This window comes from Strix aluco, chromosome 3, assembly GCF_031877795.1.
Source record: "Strix aluco isolate bStrAlu1 chromosome 3, bStrAlu1.hap1, whole genome shotgun sequence".
Classification (NCBI taxonomy): domain Eukaryota; kingdom Metazoa; phylum Chordata; class Aves; order Strigiformes; family Strigidae; genus Strix; species Strix aluco.
The window spans coordinates 69,552,848-69,575,750 of record NC_133933.1 but is presented as its reverse complement, the minus strand read 5'-3'; positions in this window follow the sequence as shown (position 1 = coordinate 69,575,750).

Below are 22,903 nucleotides of genomic sequence, written 5' to 3'. Positions count from 1 at the left end.
TGATGAGATATGGAGATGTATTGAGTAACTGAACTTATTTCCTTCCTCTCTCCTGCCCCTTTTTGTGAAAGTGTATTTTGCAAGAGATTCACTCTCTTGTGATCAACCTCTTACCAGCAGAAAAAGATACAATGAAGACTTTTCCATGTGGCTTTTGCTACTGGATCCTTCATTGCATTTAGGGACATCTCAAGCCCAGTAGTGTCAAACTCTGACTGGAGGAGTTCAAAATAAGGCGTAAGCAATCTTCCAGGTGTGGGGAGAGAGCCCCAGTGGGAAAGGATGTATAACACACACTTGGAGAAGTGTCAACCAGTCTGAGTCAGTGAGCAGCCGAGAGAAACAAAATGATGAAGGAGGCCTACATTTGGAAGCAGAACGGTATTTCAGGATCCAAAATGCTGTGCATCAACATCATCACTGTAAAGTAAAAGGCGGAAGGGAAGCCATGGAGAGCCAATAAACAGATGAAAATCTGGCTCACAGAGGTACCTGGCTCCGCTGCAGGTATTATAGTCAATTTGCACATCTTCTCTCTGAAGAAAGCTTTCTAAAAACATCTCTTTGAGAGATGGGCTTGCCAAAAATAACATTTTATCACCAGCACAGCTTGTCAAAACCAGCATTTTAACTAGGGCAAGCACTCAGTGTGCAAATAATGTTTTTCCAGGAGCAAAGCTTCTCATATTGGAAGGTAGAAGCTGTTAGCACACCAATTTCACTAAATCCATCCCTCCCCCCTTCTTTCTGATAAAATGTTATTTTCATCCATCTCCTCCCCCTAATAAAACATTATTTTTGGAAAGTTTCTGCCCTTCATGAAACACTATTTTCCTCAAGCAAAACTCTTGATAAAACTCCACTTTCAGCAAGCCTTTTTTCTTAAATTGCCATGGTCCTCACTCCTGATAAAAAGGCATTTTCTGTTAAGTCTCCACTTCTGATAAAATGTTACTTTTTCCAAACTTCTGCTGCTGATAAAACATTCATTTTGCCAAGATTGGCTCCTGAGAAAATGTTATGCTTGGCAAAGGCTGTTCCTGATAAAACATTTATTTTTGCCAAACCTCTACTTCTATTAATTTTTTTCCCCTCAAAATTATTATTATTTCCCCTAAAGCCTTCTTAATGTAAGATATTGGATATGACACAACAGTGGGTGATAGGGTATCACTTGCCAACCAGTCTTTTATCCACAGCCATGATTGTTAACAGTGAACCCCTGAAATGCTGACACTGAATGCCTCTTGCACAGTGTGGTTCTTCTGGAAGCCTTGGAGGGAACAATGAAAAAGATATTTGCACCCTTGTGCTGAAAATGGGCTTAAGTTATCGTATTAGCTCCTCATATAAGGCAAACCTGGTCTTATTTAAAATTGAATAAAATCAGACCCACTAACAGGTTAAAGGCAAAATTCTTATGGTGATGTTCAGGATTTTCCAGTTCTCTGATATTTAATGTTCTGATGAGGTTAAATGAGGTTATAGAGAGGAGATCCTTGCTTGCTCACAGCAAAACTTTAGACTGCCAGCAGTTCTATGTCTATTCTGTCTCATCCTGCCCAAATTCACATTGGTGACTGCCATACTGCACCACATACTTCTCAAAAAAAGGCTTCTTCTATGAACACATGCAAAAATCTTTTCCTGTGGTTGTGAGGTGCTGTAGGAAAGGTGACAATGGCAGAGGGCCCAGGTGTCGTGTTGGCACAAGACAAGAGAACTTGGGTAACATATTATGGAGCACTATCCCCCTTTGCATTGTCACATGTCCCTCTGTCTGACAACGTTCAACCTGAATCCAAGGCTCTTTACCTACTTCTGTGTCAAGTCTCATTCAAAAGCTAGTAATGAACTGACTCATGTTTTTCACATGTTTGCACAAAGTGCAGCTGATCACTTACACGTGTGCTTCAGGGGCTGTGGCACATAGTGTGTGAGGAAAGGGTGAAGACCTGAGTGTGTCTAGCCTGGAGAAGCCTCAAGTCTCTAAATGTTGACTGCAGTTGCTTGAAGGGCACTATACAGAAGATGAATCCAGATTCTTCTCAGAAGAACATCTCTGCAAGGTCAAGAGGCAACAGGCACAAGTTGCAGCAAGGGATATTCCACTTAGATGAAAGAAGAATAAATATCACCATGAGAGAATCCAGGCACTAGGACACATGCACAGAGTGGCTGTTGAGTTTTTGTTCTTAGAAATATTCAGAACAGAGCCCTGAGCAATCCAACGTTGAAGATAGTCCTGCTTTTAGAGGGAGGTTAGACAAGATAAGCAGAGGTCCTTTCCAACTTGCATATATGATTTTCAGTGTATAACAATTTATACACTGAAGCTGGAACTCAGAAAATTGAGAGCATTTTCTTCACAGTGAATAAAAAATTTGCTTTGAGTTGAGTTGAATATTAGACTGTAGATGGTATGCTTTGTTTATCTTACTAGTTAATGTCTCATTGAGTTATACCTTCCATATGTTAGGCTTCTGAAGGTTAGATGGAAGACAGTAGGTAATTCATGGGAAGATGCATTAAAATTAGTCATTTTGTTTAAATATCTGATTTATGAAGCTTTAATGACATGAATGGGCGTTAGAGATGTCAAATCTCAATGCAGCCTTAGAGAGAACATGGTAACCTGAAGACAGCCTTGCATGGAAGCATGTGAGCCGAGGCAGGCAAAATGGCAGTAGCACTCTTTCCAGCAGCAAAACACACTTTGATCAGTTTAAGCCAGTTGAGAAACAGCATTTTCAGGAAGTGCCTACTGGATCTAATCTAAAGTTTCAGTAGCAATACAGGTTGCTCTCTTTTACCTTTGTACCTCTCTGTCTCTCTAACAAAAGAACTCTTCTGGGGTGTTTTTTTTCTGGCCTGCAATATATTTCATTCACCTCAGTGATTGTGCTGTGAGAGCTGATCTGGGATGAGGCTGGCAAGCCACAAACATCGCATTCCCTTTATGGTTCATCCTTGCAGTTCCCATTCCCAGGTTTAGGGGCACCCAAGATCTAGAACTAGTACTGCGCAATTGTGTGACAATCTCCTCATCACGCAGCTTAATTTAGGCACTAATAATGTAAGACTCCAGCTGGGAGTGTTGTCTGCAGCGCTGCAGACAGCACATCTTTCACAAACAGCGGAGCAGTGGGGAGCGTGCTGGGTCCCAAGCATGCCTATGAATTGTAACCCTCTGCATCAGAAAGGCCCAGCATGCATTCTGGACAACAAAGCTGAAGAGTAGCATATGAGCAAGAACCCATGGGCTGGCCTTGAACTCCTCTCAGTTTACCAGCTGCTGGGCCTAGTAACTGGTTAGCCCAGTAGTAATGAATAATGTAACAGAGAGCACTGGTTCAATATATTTCACTGCTCCTTTGCTCACCAGAGTGAAAAGGAGTCATTTGTCCTTACAGTTTAGCAAAAGTTAGTAACTTTGCTTTACGTTTTAAAATAAAATGTTAAAATCAAAGGCATGTCTTACTACCAAGAAGCTGAAGTAATTAATGAGCCCTCTCTTTCTTTCTTGCACTCTGATTTTAGCAAAGTGACAGTGGACAAGATGTAGTGACATGCAAATCCTTAAGTCATTAAACTGCAAAACATGACAGCACTACCTTTATTCCATAAAGAGGCTGGAAAATCAGTGTTGATCCTTTCCTTCTCTCCACACCTCAGTAGACGCAGGTGTTGTTCTGAAAAGGGAATTCAACCCTGCATTTTTTTAGAACTAGTCCAGAGTACAACATTAATCTCTCACTTCAGATTAGAAAATGTAATGATCCTTGTCTGGTTTCATTTGTGTTATCTTTTCATCCCAGAATGGGAGCATTTTCTTGCCAAGAGAAGAAAAAAAGCTAAAATGTTTTCCAGGTTATGTCATAATAATAAACCTTAGAACCACTACAGCAGAAGTTGCATGAGAGAAATGTTAACAAGTCAGTAATAATGATGAACAGAACTATGATCTAACAGCCCCTATGCTGCAATGAATTTTTTGAAAGACTAAGAACAAGATTCAAATGCAGCTGCTGGTTTGGGATGTCACATACTATGATGCTGCTCTTTGGGTACCAAGGTGATGCTCTGAAGATACCCCAAACCAATGGTCCCTTCTGAAAATGTCAGCCATAGATTTTACTGCACTGACATTTTAAGTTAAAGTCATGCTGACCTCCGAGGAAGTTGCCCCTTGCATCTTATTCATATTAGTCTTTATTCACATTAGGCTTTTGTAAATATTTTTTGTTTTTCTTCTGATAGACCTGGTCTCTGGAGAGGCAGCTCCCTGCTATGATCTTGCAATATTTCCAAAACATAAACATGTGCTTAAGGGCATTTTTCAGGTTCCTCAAGTTTCCATTTTTTTCAGTGTCCACACTTCCACACAAAACAAAACTGTTCAAATATAGTGTGGTTTCTTTGGCTGTTCAGAATTTGTCCTCCCAAACATGAGTCATGTAAATCAATACAACATGTTTTACTGTATCTACACAAAGTATTTTCATATACCCTGATAAAGCACAGCAATATAAAAAGTGTAAAACCATTGACAGTCTATTCCACTGACTTTTTCCAACACTCATAACCTTGCTGTTTTCTGGATTCAGCCTTGGGACCCTACAGAGGTTTGTACCTCACTGCCTAACAGTAGGAGTTAGAGTTTCCCTGAAATCTCTTTATGACTCATGATGTTGATCTATTTTAAGAAAGCCATCCCATTTCCAAAATTCAGTCACTTCTGACACCTCCTGCCATGTTCACCTGCCACTCCTGGCTGCTCTTCAGCAGCTAATTTGCACACCACATAAGCATTTAAATTTTGCTGTTAAACTAGGAATAAGATATCAGTACTAGGCATCATTGATGACCTTTCTGTTAATGACATAAGCAGATTAAGAGGGATTCTTTTAAAGAGAAGATCCCCCCCAAACACCAACAAGACAATCTATTGCATTTGATTGTTGGAGTCATGCATCAGGTCCTGAATCATTTGCTATTCTAAATGGCTGAAGTCACAATTATGTTATGCTTAAAATATTAGTGCCATAAATAAAGCCATTAATGCTTATGTGGTTTTCTAGGAAAGCTTTACTAAGAGATTAATTTTTCTTCAATCCCTGTAGTAGACACAAGTCTAGAGGCATTCAACCTCTGTCTAGACGTTGCCCCCTTAATATCATACACATAAAGTTTGTATTGCATTCTCTACAAAAATATAACTAGTCCCCAAACAGCATTGCACTAGTAAGAAGATATGAAACATCTAGCTCCACACCTCAGGACAAATCTTTTCAATTTGGCAGAAAGATAAATAAAAGGAGGTTAATGTTAAAACCAACTAGCTTGATTTAAGAGAGTAAGAGAGAATGTGAACCTATTGATTTTCTCTGTAGTAAATAACCATACAAGAGGAGTAACATTGGATGTGTTTTTGAACTGTTAGGGTACAATCTGAGTGCAATGTAGGCTGTGAATTCTCTACTTGATGAGAGCAGTTGCCAAGTCATTTCTCATGCTGGGAAGAAATGAAACAGTGACACAGAAAAACAACCATCTGTCACCTCACCTACACTTTTAATGAAGGGACCCAGGTAACAAGAATTTGAACCGATACAGATTTATGGGTGCTATTTAAGAAATGAGAATCATTCAGTTTGCCAGAGAGAAGTATTTCTTTCCTTCCTTTGGAAAGGTGGGGAAAAAGAATTTGTCCCCGGACATGCAAGTGATGAGCAGAAGGCAACCAATGACTGGATTAACCATGAAGCATGAACATCAGTGCAGACACTTGAGGGTTTGTAGGCTCGGCCATAGCCCCTGACTCAGGTCACTTTGCTGGCAGCACAGCTGGCTGCCTTGGTGACTTTAGGTCAGCTTGGCTCCAGGCTCCCTAGAGCATGAATTTCCATGACTTACAAGCTGTGGGGTTAGGAAAGACTTATGATTGTATGGGTCGACAGAGCTGTATTTTGGCTGTTCCTTGCAACTGTTAATTGCTATGAAATTCGAAGCATTGGAAAGGGCTCCCAGAACACAGGACAGCTGCTTACAGCAGATACATTTTAACAAAGTCAGAAATACATCCCGGAACAAAAGTAAGTATTAGGTTGCTTTAGGAAATTCTGAGTTTCATTTCTTAATGCTTCTTATATTTTGCAGTGTACCATATGGAAATTATAACCATTTTATTTTTAGTTGGTGGTAACCATCAAAACAAGCTCTAGACTAGGGAGGAAGAAGGCAAGGTGCGCTGTCAGAGAGGAAAAGTGTCCTAGGACTGCAATAGGGCACAGATACCAATAATGTCTATTAGTATCATTTTATTGCAACAGAACTACAGCTGCAAAAGGATAGCCACCATGGCTATCCTGGTAAGATGTCAGCTATATTCCTTTATGAAGCTTGAACCCACTTAGTTATCTCATAGCAGGAAAGTCCACTGTTGCCATGAAGCTATAAATTGTGTTCAGTAGACATGCTGTCAGAGAATTAATTTGAAAACTAGCTCTGGTAAAAAGCACCAGTCAGTTATAGCAGTAAGACACATGGTTAGCTGAAAGCTCCTGTTAACCTGACAAAATAGAAATCACAGGGACCTCGCTCTTACTAGAAGTGCTGAGGTAAATTCCCTCATAGCAGGAAGTCTCTCAGATGGGATTGACAGGAATCTCTATTGGTAAACGTTAATAAAATCTTGCACTAACTGATGTCACCACTGAGACATTCACACACAGCACAGAAGAGCTGTGAGTAGATCCAGAAAAAGGATGGGAAAAGAGAGGAAGGAGTCTCTTCTGAGTAGCATGATGCTGGCAGGTAGGCAAGTGCAGTCAGGGAGAAGTGGTTCCCTTTCTTGATATTCTCTCTCATGACGCTGAGGATCTCTGTCAGAGTAAATCTGGAGATGCTGAAAAAAACATTTCTTCTTATTATTTCTTTTTTTGTGCTTCTTTCCTTTGGAAGTCTTTTCACCTATGCTAATTTTTGCTGTTTACTATTGCATGTATTTTTCACAGTGGCTTGTCTGCACCTTCTCATTCTGCCACTCGTCTGAACATTTTAAATCAGCTCTGTTTACCACCAAACCTCCCTGGGCAATGTGAAGAAGAAGGCGTTTGCAGCCTTCAGAAGTCCCTTATTCGTGTTGCACCTGCAACAGTCACAAAAGGAAATAATGAGCAATTTGTTCACATGAGTTTCTACAAAAATGCAGTCCATCAGTGTGCTTCTAAGAGAGCAGGCTTTTCTAACAGCTTTAATTGCACAGCATAAAGAATTTACTGCAAAGAAAAAGGGACTCTCAGAAGGTTGTTTTTTCACCACGGAGTATTCAAGTTCTTCTGAAGACCACATATAACTTACTAAAAAGCTTAGCAATATTTTATTATTTTCTTTTCAGAAGTGTAAAAAAATACTTTAAAGTACATATATGGACTGACCACAGATTTACTGCCACTGGCTCTTTTCAAGGCAGCCGGAATGAGGCTGCTCATGTACATAAACGAGTCCAGCTGGTACATTTACTGGCAGCTTTATAAGAACACCTCCAGAACTGCTGAATGCTTGTGAAAGGTAGGGTATCAAACAAACTGGACTGGACATGTGGGCCAGTTGATGGGCAAGGCACTATAAACCTATCCATAACTAGTGCAGCTGTGACTATAAAACTTTTCAGAAAACCCCCCCAAATCAGACACACAAACATTTAATGAATTTCAAATGAAAAACCTGGAATGCTTAGAGGGACCATGTAATGATCTGGGGGAGTCCATTACAGGTCACACTTAAAACAAGAAGTGAGGTTTAGTAGTCAATATATTTTGTTTCTTCCTTTAATCAGCCTCAGTTAAAATTTCCCAGCAACAATTAACTTACTTTCTATTTTTAAAATCACATTTCAGAGGGAAGCCTGGTATTAATATCCAACAAAACAAGGGAACCTCTTTAATATTGCTGCCAAGAGAGTGGTAGCATTGTGGTACAAAGGCAGGCTTTGCCTATTTGTGTTAAAAGGAGAAAGTAAAGCTGTTTGACTCATGTGTAATAAAAGCCTATCTAAAATTTATTCTTCCTCTAGCAGTGAAGTGCCTACATCTGGCCACTGCAGTGCCCCTCAATGAAAGTTTATGTCCTCAAAATCAATTGTTTCATTTATTTACTTATTGCATTTAGCAAGTATCAGCACTTGGCAGTCAAATCTTGAAAACTGATTGCAGTATGTTATTATCTGAGCTCTTTCCTTTACTTGAACAGGTAAGTGGGAACTCATTAATTTATAGACATGGTGGGGTATTTGTAGAGGTGCTTGTTATTAGTGTACAGTAATAGTACCTCTTCAAGTTCTGAAAGAACCAAGTAAACTTACCAACCTGGTCTAAGGCATATCTGACCACAGCTTTCAAGTTGGCTCAAAGTTGATGAGCAAAAGGGGAAATATATCCCATCAAAGGTCAAGAGAAGGTATTTCAGTATAGTAGCAATGGACAAAGTAGGACTTTGTAGCAGTGCATGCACTCAAGGTTTATTTCTAGCACAATTGTTGGGCAATGGCTCTGAAGAATATCACAGTGATTACAACCTGCAGAAACACCCCTGCTTAGCTTTACACACCTTCTTTAGGATGGAGAATGCTCCCACCCTCTTTGGGTCCATGGAGTGCTAAATGTCCCATCCAAGACACTGCTGCCCCACACAGGGGCAGCTCAGGGGCCATCATGTCCCTGATCATGAATTCAGTCCTCTGTACAGTCTATCTGAGCCCTGAAAATCACTGATTGTGCAGCCAGACACGTGTTATGTTTATAGCTCTTTGGAAAAATGCTAGAGCCCATGTTTCTGAGGGACTCATGGCCTAAGTCTCCACAAACTTTGGAAGCTCCTTCACAATTCTTGAGGCAATACTGCTGAGACAGCAGAAGTTACTCTTTGGACTGTCATTATGATAAAAAAGCTCTGCAAATGGTACCTGGCTAAAGCAGCCAGGCCAAGCCTCTATAATAAAGGGAGATAAAACTGGTTTTGATCTTTCTGACTGTGTTACATTATGGGAAATGGCTGTTTTCCATCCTTATCTGAACTGCTCTCTTCAAACAGCCTCAGGCACATCTGTGTGTGGAGGATGGAGAGAGAGCATATCCATCAGCTGCATGCTGGCGTTCAGGCACCACGCAGAGCATCTTCACACACAGTTCAGCTGACCACACCTATTACAAGGCAGACCATTTTCACATAATAAAATTGTCCAGAAACAAAAATGTTGAGACTATTAAATCATATTAAGAATATCTTTTTCAGCAAGAACCAAATGTTCCCTTTTGATTATACTGACATATTACAGTTATCAGCTTCCTAACCAGGGTAGTGAAGCCAGGGGATTAAAAGTAACAGAGACGGCTGCAGAATTTCTATTCTATGCAGATTCAGTAGAATTGGTAGAATATAAAATAGTTGTCAGTAAAGAAACCCACCGATAAACTACTCCCCTAAATACAGTACTAGATAAATTGATTCTATGCTGCAGCTTCCCAACTACTCAAACCTGACCTGCAGGGCTTCTACTGTAACAAGCAAGTACTGAGAAAATACACAAAATTCATAAGTAACACTTTCTATTTGCCTGGCCTTTTTTACTCTAACTTTCTTCTATTCCTGGCAATCAGAAGTCTCTATTTTTATTTATTTCCTATTCTTGTTGAACTGGATCATCAACAGAACAAAGCAATGCAAGTCTGAGGGAACTATGTTGATTTATGCTGGCTGTGGGGCTGGTTTCAAAGTGTAAAAATACAAAGAGATTTGATTCAGTAATAAATATTACTGGTAAAATCCTTCCCCTTCCTCAGAGTTCTGCACTCTGGCAGAAACGAAATAAAGGGAAGAAAGTGCATTGTTTACCTCAAACTTCAGACCAAATTTCAAATGTTCATTTTCTGCTGCTGAAGCATAAATTATGGAGAAAGAACAGTTTCACATAGGCTTGAAAAGGCTATTTCCAGCAGAATCCCTGCTCAGACACTGTTAAAGTCAGGCCATGTTAGTTACCTCCCTTTAGTGTTTTGAGTTTGGATTACATTTTCTTCTGCTCCAGCTGATAGACCATCTCGAAGTCCCATGCTGTATTAGTAGTGATAATCCTTCTTTCTTTTGCTGAAGTCCACAATAGTAGAAACACAGCCAATCTCTTATCTCACATAGTCCCAGTCTAATTCACCCTCAATGCAGACTACCATTTATTTGACCTCAAAACTAGGAATCAAAAGCTGTGACTGATCTTAAATACAGGAGATGCTTATCTGGAATTGTAAACAATCTGGACAGTTTTAAAGGCTATGTATAAACTAGATGATGTATCCTCAGACAGACTGGCATCATATCCTGCTTATTAACCCAGGTAACTTACCAACTCCTGAATATCCACTTGTGATTTTTCTTCTGATCATTTCTTCCAGCAATGGTTTTGTCTCCTCCTGTAAAACTTTGGTTCACACAGTTGACGTTGAAAGTAGTGACACCCTGGATACACTAGCCTTCTGACTACTGGATAATTGATGACTTGGTCTCTGATTTTTTTGATCAGCTTGTGTCTTAAAATGTTCTCATAATTACAAAGCACTTAAACCAGCATACAATGCATCTGCTCCCCTCCTTCCTGCTGTCTTCTCACAGCCTTAAGATGACTGATATGAAACACTGCTGTTCAGGTTGACATAAACTGCAATAAAAGTAGTACCCTTCAGTCAGTATCTTTGTTAATGTTTGCTCTCTAGGTATGATGTCCTTAAGGAGAATTTACCCTCTCCAGCTTGCCATCATTATATTTAATTGTGGATCCAGAAAGGTCTTCAATCCGCACTTGCTGATTGCTCACTTCTGTAGAGATGCAGAGGTAGTATAAAGATACTGTGCTGTGGGCAAAATGGGAGCTGCAGTGTGAAAGAGAACTAACAGTAATGCTGTGCAGAAATGCTTCCTGATGAATAATGTCCCAGTTGCTGAGTTGACCAGGTAGTGATGTGAACCATGGTCAAACTTCAAAGCAGTCTGGTTACATACTGTGAAGTCTGCTAGGACATCTTACACCTTTTCTGTGAAACTACATGCTTGAAGAAGATCTTTTTCCCTATCCCTCCTCTGACCATTACTGGCACCAAAATACAGCTATGGCACACTGATAAAGGTTTTTTCTTCAAGTGCCATTTTAGAGCTCACGGGGCTGGTCATTCTCAGACACCAGTCCAAGAATCTGTCGCAGGATATCTTTCCAAGTTATAACCTGGTTGCATTCGTTTTGTACACACTAAAACTTTAGATGCAGTCTATTCATAGTACCCTGTAACAACAGCAACTTGCTTAAGACTGTCATTGATTTTGTTGGTATCGTAAATATCTCAGCAAAATGACATTGCAAGCCACACTATTATAATGTGGTTTGCTAATCCAGCAGTGTATTTTTCTAACTATGTGATTTATGTCAAGGCTGTATCAATCAAGGATTGTAAATGCATAAATCTAATTGTTTTTGTGATTTGCTTTTGTAAAGTGCACTGCGTACTAGCTGCAATAACACACTCCAGGCTATGCATTTCTAAAGGATTATTGAACTTATTACTCTTCTTGGGTGGTTAAAATCAGTCAGTCAGCCAAATACCTTTATAACACTACACATAGAGGGACATATTTTTATGGTATAGTATATGAAAGAGATAATTTCAATGGATAACAGCCTCCCACCACTTCATAAATGCTGAGGCAAAGCCAAGACTTTATTGTAAAAGGAAATTGATCTCAAGACAATGTTCTATTGCAGTTGCTGAAGATCACAGCTATTTTATTACAATAGCTGCAACCTACTATACTGCAGATGAAGGGGAGTTAGTTGTTGTGGGCTTGAACTTGCGGAAAGAAGCTGGGAAGACTGCATGTGCAAGTGAAACAAAAATACTCAGCATGCATAGAGAGACAAAGAACACTGGTTCTGTGTTAATGAATATTCTGCCATGGGGCTACTGCACTACTGTGTGCAGCTGAAGGAGGAAGGGCTAACAGAGCATTTGTTTGAGTGGGATAGCCAGTATGCAGATAATGGATAAAGTCTGGGATCTGGTGAAACAATGGGAGCTTTCCCCTTGGATCTTAACTTACATCCTTTGCTAGCTTCAATTCCTGCAGATGCGTTTTCATGCCATTTCTCAAGAGATAATGACTGCACATCAGGCAAGTGTAAAAGGTTGTTTATGCTCTGTGCACACACCCTCACCTAGGCACTCATTATTGGCCAGCGTAATTTGGACCAAGGCTTTGCACCTCCGGCATTGGCAGTCCTGCATGTGGGCTGCGGGAGCTGGGCACAGTTATATTTGCTAACATACTGTCTTCAGCTGGGGCTGCTGCGCATGCTATCCAGTTAGGGGCCAATCTGTCTTAGAAGTACATATTTGATGACGTCCTGCCACTTGAGTAAGAGAAGGGAATATAGGAATTGCTGTACTGGATCTGTAGGGTGGATCTGACCATGACCCCTGCCAGGTGCTCAGCAGATGCTGTTGTACCACGGTTGGCAGATGTGGGATAATCTCCACTCCACACACAGTAGACCTCATCCTGATGTCAGGCTTAAACTCTGAATCAAGAGGTTTAATGGCTGGATGGCTTCCAACAGGCCAGTATTATTTATGTAACTGAATCAAGGTTTGTCTGTACAGCGAGATAAAAGTGGGAGGGCAGCATGTTTTGGCAGCACTAGGTTAGCACAGGGGCTACAGCCAGGTCAAGAGAGTGACCTCTTTATATCAAGAGGACTGGATGGCCAGGTCCAGCCCTGATTCTGCAAAATAATGTGTTTAAAGTAATCCCACAGAGTTTCCCCAAGGAACTGGAGGGTGTCCCTGGTATTTCCAGTGAGTTTTAGGACTTCAGCCAGCTCAGACCACGATGCACACAAACGAGGTGATGAGCCCTTCCAGTGCCTGGTGCCAGACACCTCCCAGGCCCTGCATCCCTGCCTCCCCGATGCTGTAGAGGCAGGGCAGCAGCTGTTCCCCGAAAGCCTCACGCCCTCCAGAGCACTTCCCTCTTGATCCAGCTCATGGGGAGGGATGGAAACTGTCACCTCTCCTTGACTCAAAAGCACACGTCTGGAGTTTGAGGGATCTCCAGCACAGGTTTTGGAACAGGTTCAGACTGACCTTGTAATGGATACAGTGATGGAGCTTAGGAGACTGTTCTGCCAGGTTTAGGTGATTAATTATCTTGCTGGGAGAAGTCCAGCAGGTACAGTAATACCAGACAGGTGTTTATTAATATTACAACCATATTTCCTCCTGGTGTTTGATCTCACCAGCTCCTGACGTTGCTTTCTTAGTGGAGACAATTGTTGGCTGACACCCGATCCATCCTTTGTTTGGCACATAAATATCTTGTATTTCGCCTCCCCCCTCACAGTTGGTAAAATAAAAACAGAAAGGGAGGAGAAGGGTTTACAAAGGTGTCCATGCTAGGCAGTAGGAAAACTCAGTGAGGATGCCCTGATTTTCCATGCCAAGTGCACAGGGGCATAGTTGGGGTGGGTACTTGGAGCTAGCAGGTGTTAGAGTGGACACAGGTGAGGTGGCCCCTAACTTCAGGTTGCTGTAGCAGGATTACAGCCCTTGGAGGCTCCTTTTCAACCGCTTGTTGGAGTTGATAGCAGTGGTTTTTTAAGATGATGTCTTCAAAGGCCCATGGAAAGAGATTGAAGCTATTGGATACAGGGTGGAGCAGGAAGTACAGTTATTTACAACCCAATCTGTTAAAGATTTATCTGTGTGTTTGTTTTTACACACATGATCCAGAGGCTGGGGAGAGATTGGTTTTAGAGGCCTTCAGATCAGGTGCATGAATGTTTCAATAATCCAGATGTGACAGGCATAAATATATACCTTCATTAATTTTTTTATATTTGCAGGACTGGGTACAAGCAAATTAGATTCTCATTCCTGTATCTATTTTACCCAAATAATCCTTTATGGATTTTTTTGGTAGTATGTTTTCTCTAGCGATAGAACTGTTCTGCTATCAATATGTATTTAAACACAACTCTTTTCAGACTACCCAAATTGTTTTTTTTTATTTTTGAAATATGCCACAGTATTAAGATGTAATTCTTAACATACATGCTATGTATTAAACATATGGGTCAACGAGTAATTTGTCCTGTCTTCCTTCCTGTCTACCTGAGGTGTTAATGAATGCTTACAGCCCATGTTTGTGGCTGTAATTAAACTGGAATTTGGGATAAGTGCTCGTGGTGATTAATGGTGGAGGTAGATGTTTTGGCAGTACAAATGAAAGTATTAGAATAGTATTTTTTTTTTCATTACGGCATTCAGTTTTGAAAAAATTAAAAGTTCTTTCCAGAAGGATGGAATGGGGGAAGGAGCAGAACTATGCTTGTGCCTTTAGGGGAAAAACTAATTCTATTCATAATGCAATAGCTTAATGAAACTCCATTATGGCTGAAAGTTTGAGGAGAGGTCAGCATTCTCTGAAAAGATAAAAAAAGCCCAGGCAGAGCGCATCCTGGGGCACTGCTAAAGGCATCTCAGTCCTCTCAGCACCTCATTGCTGAGTGTGAGTTACCAGCAGTGTAAGGCAGGTGGGAAATGAAGTAAAAAAAAAATCACTGTAAATACATGAATCCATTCATTGAGTCACTTATTTCCCCAAGACTGATCCTGAGGGCACAACTGTATATCTGTGGGACGTTGTACAACACAAGAAGTCACTCTTTTCAAGTGCCTATTCCACAGGCTTCAAAAGGAGACTAGCTCTGTGACCTAGAAGTGTTCAGCCATGAACCTATTCTTCAAACCTTAGGAGAAGGATGTGAATGTCTTCCCTCCCTTCACTGGCTGCAAATAGAGCATACATTCGTATCTCTGTGTAAAAACTCTTTTGGATTAATGCAAAACATAAGTGTGCACCGCAGTCAGGACCTTACATGGTATATTTTTTCAGGAATGGCACATGTTTCGAAAAGCGCTGTTTTGGGTATCAACACAGTCATTGGCTTACTCTAATTTTTCTTTATCAGTATTAATGATCTATGGACTATCAAAGAACTAAACATATTTTTTTCTTCTAATACAGACAACAGTCATGGAATGTTACACAGTCATTTCTCCATTTCAGTAAGATATTGTTTTAGTGACAGCTATAACCCTCTCCCTTTGAGAGGAACACTCTGCTATTTAACATACTCTGATAAGGTAACCTTTTTAGCTTCTAGAGCCTTAAAAGTGAAAGGAAATCATCCACAGAGCTGTAAGAACAAGAATGACTGAGATTGCAGTTTACAAGATAATCCAGGGTCTGTATAGACTTCTTATTCTGCTATTAAAACATGTGAACCAGATACCATTTCTGAGATGTTCTCATTTCTTTTAGATTTTATCTCAGAAATGGTATCTGGTTCACATATTTGATAAATCTGCTCTCCTAGCTTCTGTGTTTGATGTGCTAGTTACTTGCTAATATTTTTTCCTTGTAAATCTCATACAAATTAACTCCATTATAGTATCAGAAAAATGTCTGAAACACAGGAAACTTCCACAAGACCTTTTATAAACAGGGAGAGAAATTAGTTGTAATTTTTAAGTATGGGCCTTGTGTGGGATTACTTCTTTCTGACACTGCTTCTAAAGTTGCTCATTTATCACTAACCAGGTAGAAGTAGTCTTTCTGTGTATGTGTGATTTTAAAATGATATATGTATAGACATAAATAATTTCAGGAGCCAAAAAAATGCCAGGGAAATTATTACTTCCAGTGCTAGTATTGAAACAGTGCCAAGTCCAAGGTTTTGTAAATTGGACTGTAAGTGTGAAATCCCTCCAGCTGTTAAAAGTATTCCATATCTAATTATATTCACAGTTTTTCAGACTACTCTCTCCATTTGGAGAATCCTGAAACTACATACTGTGTGCCTGGAAGTGAGGGCCACATGCATTCTGTAAAAACCTCCAAAACATAAAGAGAGCAAATAGTCAAAATAGATAAGCCACATATTTGTATGGTTTTGTCAGTGTTTTCCTATGTGGCTTTCTTTGTTTTTACAACATTTCTTTCTAAACACCATTTACTGTAATGTGCCCACCCTGTCATTCCAGATGCCGTGAACAGTTATATGTAAGGAAGTGCTTATTTTTTAAATCTATTTCTACAAGAGGCTAAAACAACAGCTGCATGAGAGCAATGAACCCCCAAAAGGAGGAAAAGCTTGTTTGTAGTCACTGCTGTAGCCTGAAGAAACCAACTGTAAAAGGTCTTTGTGAGCACCAAATAGTACTGTCAGAAAAGGGGGAGGCTGCCCATTTTGGGGAATAACTTAATGCCAGACTAATGGGAATTGCATTTTTTAAAATCTGCTACTAAACTTGCTGACTCTATCTGATCCTCTGCATGTTCACACTGGAACAAAACTGATTAGTTAACATCCTTGACCATCATTAGTAAAGATACTCAATGCAGATGTTCTCCTGAATGGGAGCCTAGTGATGTAAGCACTGAACAAAAACTGTGTAGGTCCTATGCCTTAAGAGCAGCAAAATGTTGGCAAGAGTGGGAAGATGTGAAAAGCATTTGCCATCAAAAACATTTGCACCATACTTTCCTGGTTCTCCTCTGGCTAAATTACAATTCTATATATTGCCTATGTAGAAACTTATATGATGATACATATATATATCCATATATATATACATCTCTATCTGTAGGTATGTGTGTTTGTTTATTCCTCTGTTGTACACCCAAAACTTTATGAAATCAACGGATGTTCTCCAAGATCAAGGTTCCTATTAAAGACTGCTCATTAGTCACTTTTGGTTTGAACATACCCACATTCAGTCAATATTCTAGCCATCTAAACTCAAAATAAAAAAAAAAAAGATTTTTACGTTATCTATTGTCCCATATCACAAATATAGTTTTCCACTCAAAGGTCCTTTGAACAATGACTCTGCGGTACTTAATGACACGTACAGCTGTCAGTCTGGACAGTCTCACTCATTTTGCAATTTAAATGGCTCTGAAGTTAAATGCATTGAAACCAAAATACTGAAGAAAGACTGATTAGGTCACCCACGTAAATTTGTGCTGACTTTATCACAAGTATATTTTATGTAGCAGAGGTGGCACCCCACCTTCAAACACATGGAAAATCCCACAATGTATTACAATCAGGAATAGCTTTTTTTCTCCTTTTTCTAGTTCCTTTTTCTGCAGGAGAGAGTAACTGTCCATCCCTGACAAGGACACTTGTTCCGTTGGCATTTCCTCAACCTATCTGTGCCCCAGGGTATGCTTCCTCTGGACTGGGAACTGAGGGACCGCAGTGGGAGCAAGTTGCTGGTGGGTCCCAGATTTGTCATTTCCCAAGCCAGCCCAATTCACTGCTCTTAGTTTTGCCCAGTGGGGAAAAGCGAGTAAAGAGAGCAGAGGCAGATGTTGGCAAGGAAAAAACAGTATATAGGGAAAGAAAACACATGAGAGAGAGCCCACGGTGTTAGTGGGAAGTTGACAGGCACATGGACAGCAGAACGTATACTTTGGGGAATGCACCTGAGAAGACAGGGGTGATGCATTTTTTAATTTATGAAAGACACATACAAAAACTTGGTTTGAAAAGACTTTGAAAATCAGTGCAGATAGTGAGAAGAAATTATGAGACTTCCAAGCTGCCAATGGAAAGTGCCCTGTGCCACAGAGAGCACATCGTCTTTCCATACCATGGTATGGTGAGAGGTCACTGCACCTGTTCCACCAGGCTCCTGCTCTCCCTCTTGCTGGTGTCTGCACTGCCCATAATGATGCCAGACAAACCTGAGGATATTCTGAAGCTTACTGCAAAGCATGGTGGCTACCCACACCCCTGACATGTGTTAAGCAGAGCTGAAAAGTGCTTAATAACACATTTTGAGTTTTCCAGAAATTTCTGCCGCTTACGAGGTCTGGAAATGTGACTAATATTCTTTGGAAATCTCTGATCTGCAAAGGCAGGCCCCACCACAACAAGAAAGCAGAACAATGTTAACAGCCATGGGAGCAGAAAATACTTTTACAACCTTCCATGACATATCTAAGGGTTTCTGTATAGCCAAGGATGTAGCTAAGTCACAATTAGTGACCTGCCTAAAGTTGGGCACAAAGTGGAAAAGTTTTGAAGGTTGAAATGCTCTGAAATAAAAATGTTCAGCATATTAACCCAGGTGTCCATTTATTATTCAGCTTTTTCTACTCTACTGAATGTGATATTCACTTGAAAATAAAATTCTGAATAACATATACCATCCAGAATAGAATAGAATAGAATAGAATAGAATAGAATAGAATAGAATAGAATAGAATAGAATAGAATAGAATAGAATAGAATAGAATAGAAAGAATATTTCAGTTGGAAGGGACCTACAATAACCACCTAGTCCAACTGTCTGACCACTTCAGGGTCAAAACTTAAAACATGTTATTTAGGGCATTGTTCAAACGCCTCTGAAACACTGACAGGCTTGGTGCATTGCCCACCTCTTTAGGGAGCTTGTTCCAGTGTTTGGCCACCCTCATGGTAAAGAAATGCTTTTTAATGTCCAGTCTAAACCTCCCCTGGTGCAGCTTTGTAACATTCCCATACATCCTATCACTGGATCCCAGGCAGAAGAGATCAGAACCTCATTCTCCACGTCCCCTCCTCAGGAAGCTGTAGAGAGCAATGAGGTAGCCCCTCAGCCTCCTGCTCTCCAAACTAGACAAACCGGTAACTAGTGACTTTTGAACAATCTTGTTGCTGAGTCATTTTAACACTGAAAATTAACAGAACTGACCCAGTTGTTTTCTCAAAAAATTTTCATGGTAATTGGCACATTTTTGTGGAGGATCTCATTGTTGATAAATCATTTTCAGATAGAAAATATTCAGGCAGACAGTTAAGAGAACTTGAGATAGAAAAGTTGTTCCTATTTAATGATCTCACTCTACTTCAGAATCTCTCAGCCGCGTTTTTACATGCAAACTCACGGTATTTATTTTGCTTTCTCTGAGCCCTATTCACTTTAAAAAAAAAAAAAAAATCCCTAAACCACCACCAACATATACATCTGGACTGCAAAACCACAGCATTCCAGGCAAAGCCGAGTGAGCAAGCGTGCAGGGAGTGCACCCAGGCAAGCTAGTGGCGTAGTCCTGCTGAAGGCTCCCAGGAGCACATGCATATGCTGCACAGTCAACATAAAATCACTTCAAAGTTCATGCAAAAGAAACCTGTTTGGTTGTTGACAATCAGCTCAATCTAACACATGGTATATTTAGTAGTCTTGCTTACTAATTTGTGAAAAAGATCATTGGAAGGGTTTTAGGTTTTCATTTAATTCCAGTACATGCAAACAGCTTTGCTTTGCTGCTGCTGTGGTTAATCATTGTCAGATTGTAGGATTGCCTTGATTGGTTTATATGTATTACATTTCAGTTTTCTAATTCTAAAAGGGTGTTTTATTTATTTGCTTGCCACAAACTATAAACACCCATTAAAAGTGTAGATAAGGAGAACCATACAAGACAATACCCTGCTATAAAACAGCAGTGAAGTAAAAGTACATAGTGATGCGGTGCCTAGTAAACTAAGCTGATGTCCTAAGGTTTCAAGCACAGTAGCTGGGGCAGTTAGGCAAATTAATGATTTAATCTGCTCAAGCTCCTGTCCAAAAGCTATGTGTTTAACCCTGACCAAGATGAGTCAGGGCATTTTCCCCAGAGACAGGCATCAGGCCTCCAGCTTGTCATTTACAGCATCCCGTGCCAATCAAAGTTTTCCAGGAGGCCTAAAAAACAGAGATGTCTGCAAGAGCAAGAAGCGTATGAAGACTTCTAGCTAGGCTGAGCAGCAGGGAAGTTAAAAACTAGTTAGCTCTCTCTTCATCCATGCACTGCCATGAATGGCAATTAAAAGTTATTACTTGGCATTAATTTAAATATCTCTATTTTGAACATTGGGAAGACATGGACCTTTAGAAGAGAGTGAAAAGCAAAACATAACAAGCTAAGCATTACAGGGCAGTCCCTCTCTGATGAAGGCCACAGTTTCTCTTTCTGATTTCGCATACCTTTTCTAGATTCATCTTGTTTTCCAGCCTTGTTTGGTGAGCTTTGCAGAAGCTGAAATCCGTGTTAGGAACTAAAGAGGCAACTTAACATTTCCAAAAGGGTAAAAAAGATCTAGGATCCTGAAGTCAGTGGTGTCTGGTTCCCAAACCAAAACTGACTGTGTATTTCAGTAGCTTCCAGCGAAAACCTGATCTCCAGAAAGTTACCTGCAATCTGGTTCTTGCAACAGGAGCACAACGGGGACATGTGCACATTCTAAATCCAGTTCTCTGACAGTGCAACCTTCTTGCTGCTGATGCCATGTCCTGTAAGACCTCTTTGTAACCTGACCAATCTTCGTCTCTCAGGTGGTGGTGATTCTTAGGTTTCAGATGTTCTCAACCATCACCAGATTTGCTTGGTGGAAATGCAGAGGAGCTGAAATCATGGAATTACAATCTTATATGCATATAGCTTGTCAGGATCTTCCCTTTTTTTCTCACTATAACAATATTTATTTATCTATGAGTCAATGCCAGGGACACTTTTATTGTCAAAGTAAAATACTGTGAATGTACGAACAGATCCCAGTATCTAAAAAGGAACATTTTCGTTAATGAGCAAATTAAAATATTGATCACTCATTCAGACTGTATTATCGAACAGAAAATCAGTACAGATTTTAGAACTTGAGTGTTTTCATTTGTTTCATTTATTTTTGAATTGTACCCCAGAAAGGGTATTGTCAAGGTGCATGAAAGCTGTGCTGTTAGCCCAAGAGGTTAAGCTCCTATATCTTACTGGCCTTGCCATGATCCTCTTTCTGCATGGACAAATGACACATTGTGTTGGCAACAAAGTAATTTGCTTTTCTGCTTTTCACTTCAAGTGTCCACAGGTGAAAGGATCATGTACTTCTCAGTGCCCTGCATCCTAGATTAAATGAGGTGGAGTCCAAAGTATGATAGAAAGCATTTCAACAGCAAAGTATTAAAAAGTGCAAGAGACTAAATGCCAATGTGAACAGGAAGAATTTAGTTTTCAAGTGTGTAAATATTGCCCCAGGTAAAATGCATGATTTAATACTTGGGCCGCTTTATCATATCTGATGTTACATTTATGAGTTACAACAGTAGTATCACATACAATTAAAAAGTGCATGTCATAGGACATACCCTCCCATAACAGCGAAGAAAGTGTAATTGTCATGTATGCTGTGTTTTGAAGTCAGAAAAAAAATGCTACCACCTAGACCAATGCTTTCTAATTTTGCTTCTTGACCAAGCTTTACCTGGGTATGAGGAAAGGACACTATTAAAACAGAAGTGTTTCAATGCCAGGGTAACCGAACATGCCAGGATTTAAGTCTGCATAATTTGAATATAATGAAATTAATTTTGATTCAAGTCAGAATGAGAATAAAAACATATTCTGTAAACCAAGCTATTAAAAATGTCTTTAGGTCAAGGAAACTGTAGATTTCAATCCCTTTTATTTCAGATATTAATCTTTATAATTCACTATATAAAGTGTAAAATCAAAGATCTGTTTTTGTGGTAAAACTCAAAAGCACATGTATCTTGTCATTCACTTTGGAAACAAAATTTTTAAAATCATCACATTCCTCAGAAACTTTTGATCTTGACAGAGCAGCATATCTATTAAAAAGTTTATAGCCAGAACCAATATGTAGCTATGCATAGCCAGAATACAAATTCAGTTGACTTTATCTTTTGCCATGTATGTAGATATTTCTCCTTTCTGTAGTATATGTTTATGCCACTTTCTTTAAATCTGTGAGTGTTACATCCCAGTCCCGCTACTTCTTCTGTGTGAATGTGTTATTGCACCTATGTATCCTTTGCAGTCATACCTGTTTAATAGATTAGTCAAGTGTATGTGACAAATAGATTTTTTTTGTGAAATATGTTATCTAATAAATCTTTGATAGAAGACAAAATCACTGCTGTATTTCTGGTTGGCTTCATTCTTCCTCTCAGATCAGAAAAAGAACGTTTTCATAAAATAATCAATCAAATATATCATAACTTTTTCTATTAAACTTTAATGTTTAGAGTGTGTATTAACCCCTACTACAGTAAGGGATAACAAAAAATCTTTTCCTGGATTTTAAAAAATGCTTTTAGCACCAAAGAACTGCATCCATTCAAAACCTTACAAGGCCATTTTTCATGGGCAATGTAAGTGTAATTGCTGCAACATCTACATATTTGGCAACTGTTACAGTGAGTTCTTAGAGCTCCAGAAAATGGATAATGTAGAAGTTCTCAAACAACAATTAGTCATAAGATAAATTAAACTATAAAACTACTTCTCTTAATTTGAAACATAGCCGTTAACTTTAATGGAAAAAGAAAAGAGGAATTTTATTCTGTATGTTACGATGATATTCGTATAGAATAGGTTCTATATAGCTTCTATGAAATAGATTCTATCAATGCAGATAGGTTCTATATGTCCCTAATTAGATAAAATATTTGTTTCTCTGAAGGATTTTTTTTCTTTTTTGAGTAAAATATAGAGAGCTGTAAGAAATTTGGAGAGAGGAGTGCAGTACTCCCTCTGAGGCTTACAAGGGTCAAGTTTGCAGGAGGTGTCAGGAATGGGCAGATCCTTTACAATGCTAAAAACTGGGAAGACTTTTCTTGTTCCCAGGTGCATTCAGTTCTACAAGTCCTTCTCCAAGCTTTTATCACAGGTGTGCATGGGGTCCCAGGATGAGACCCTGAACATTGGTTCCCCTGAGGGTCACATCCTTCCTGCCACATAGGGCTGC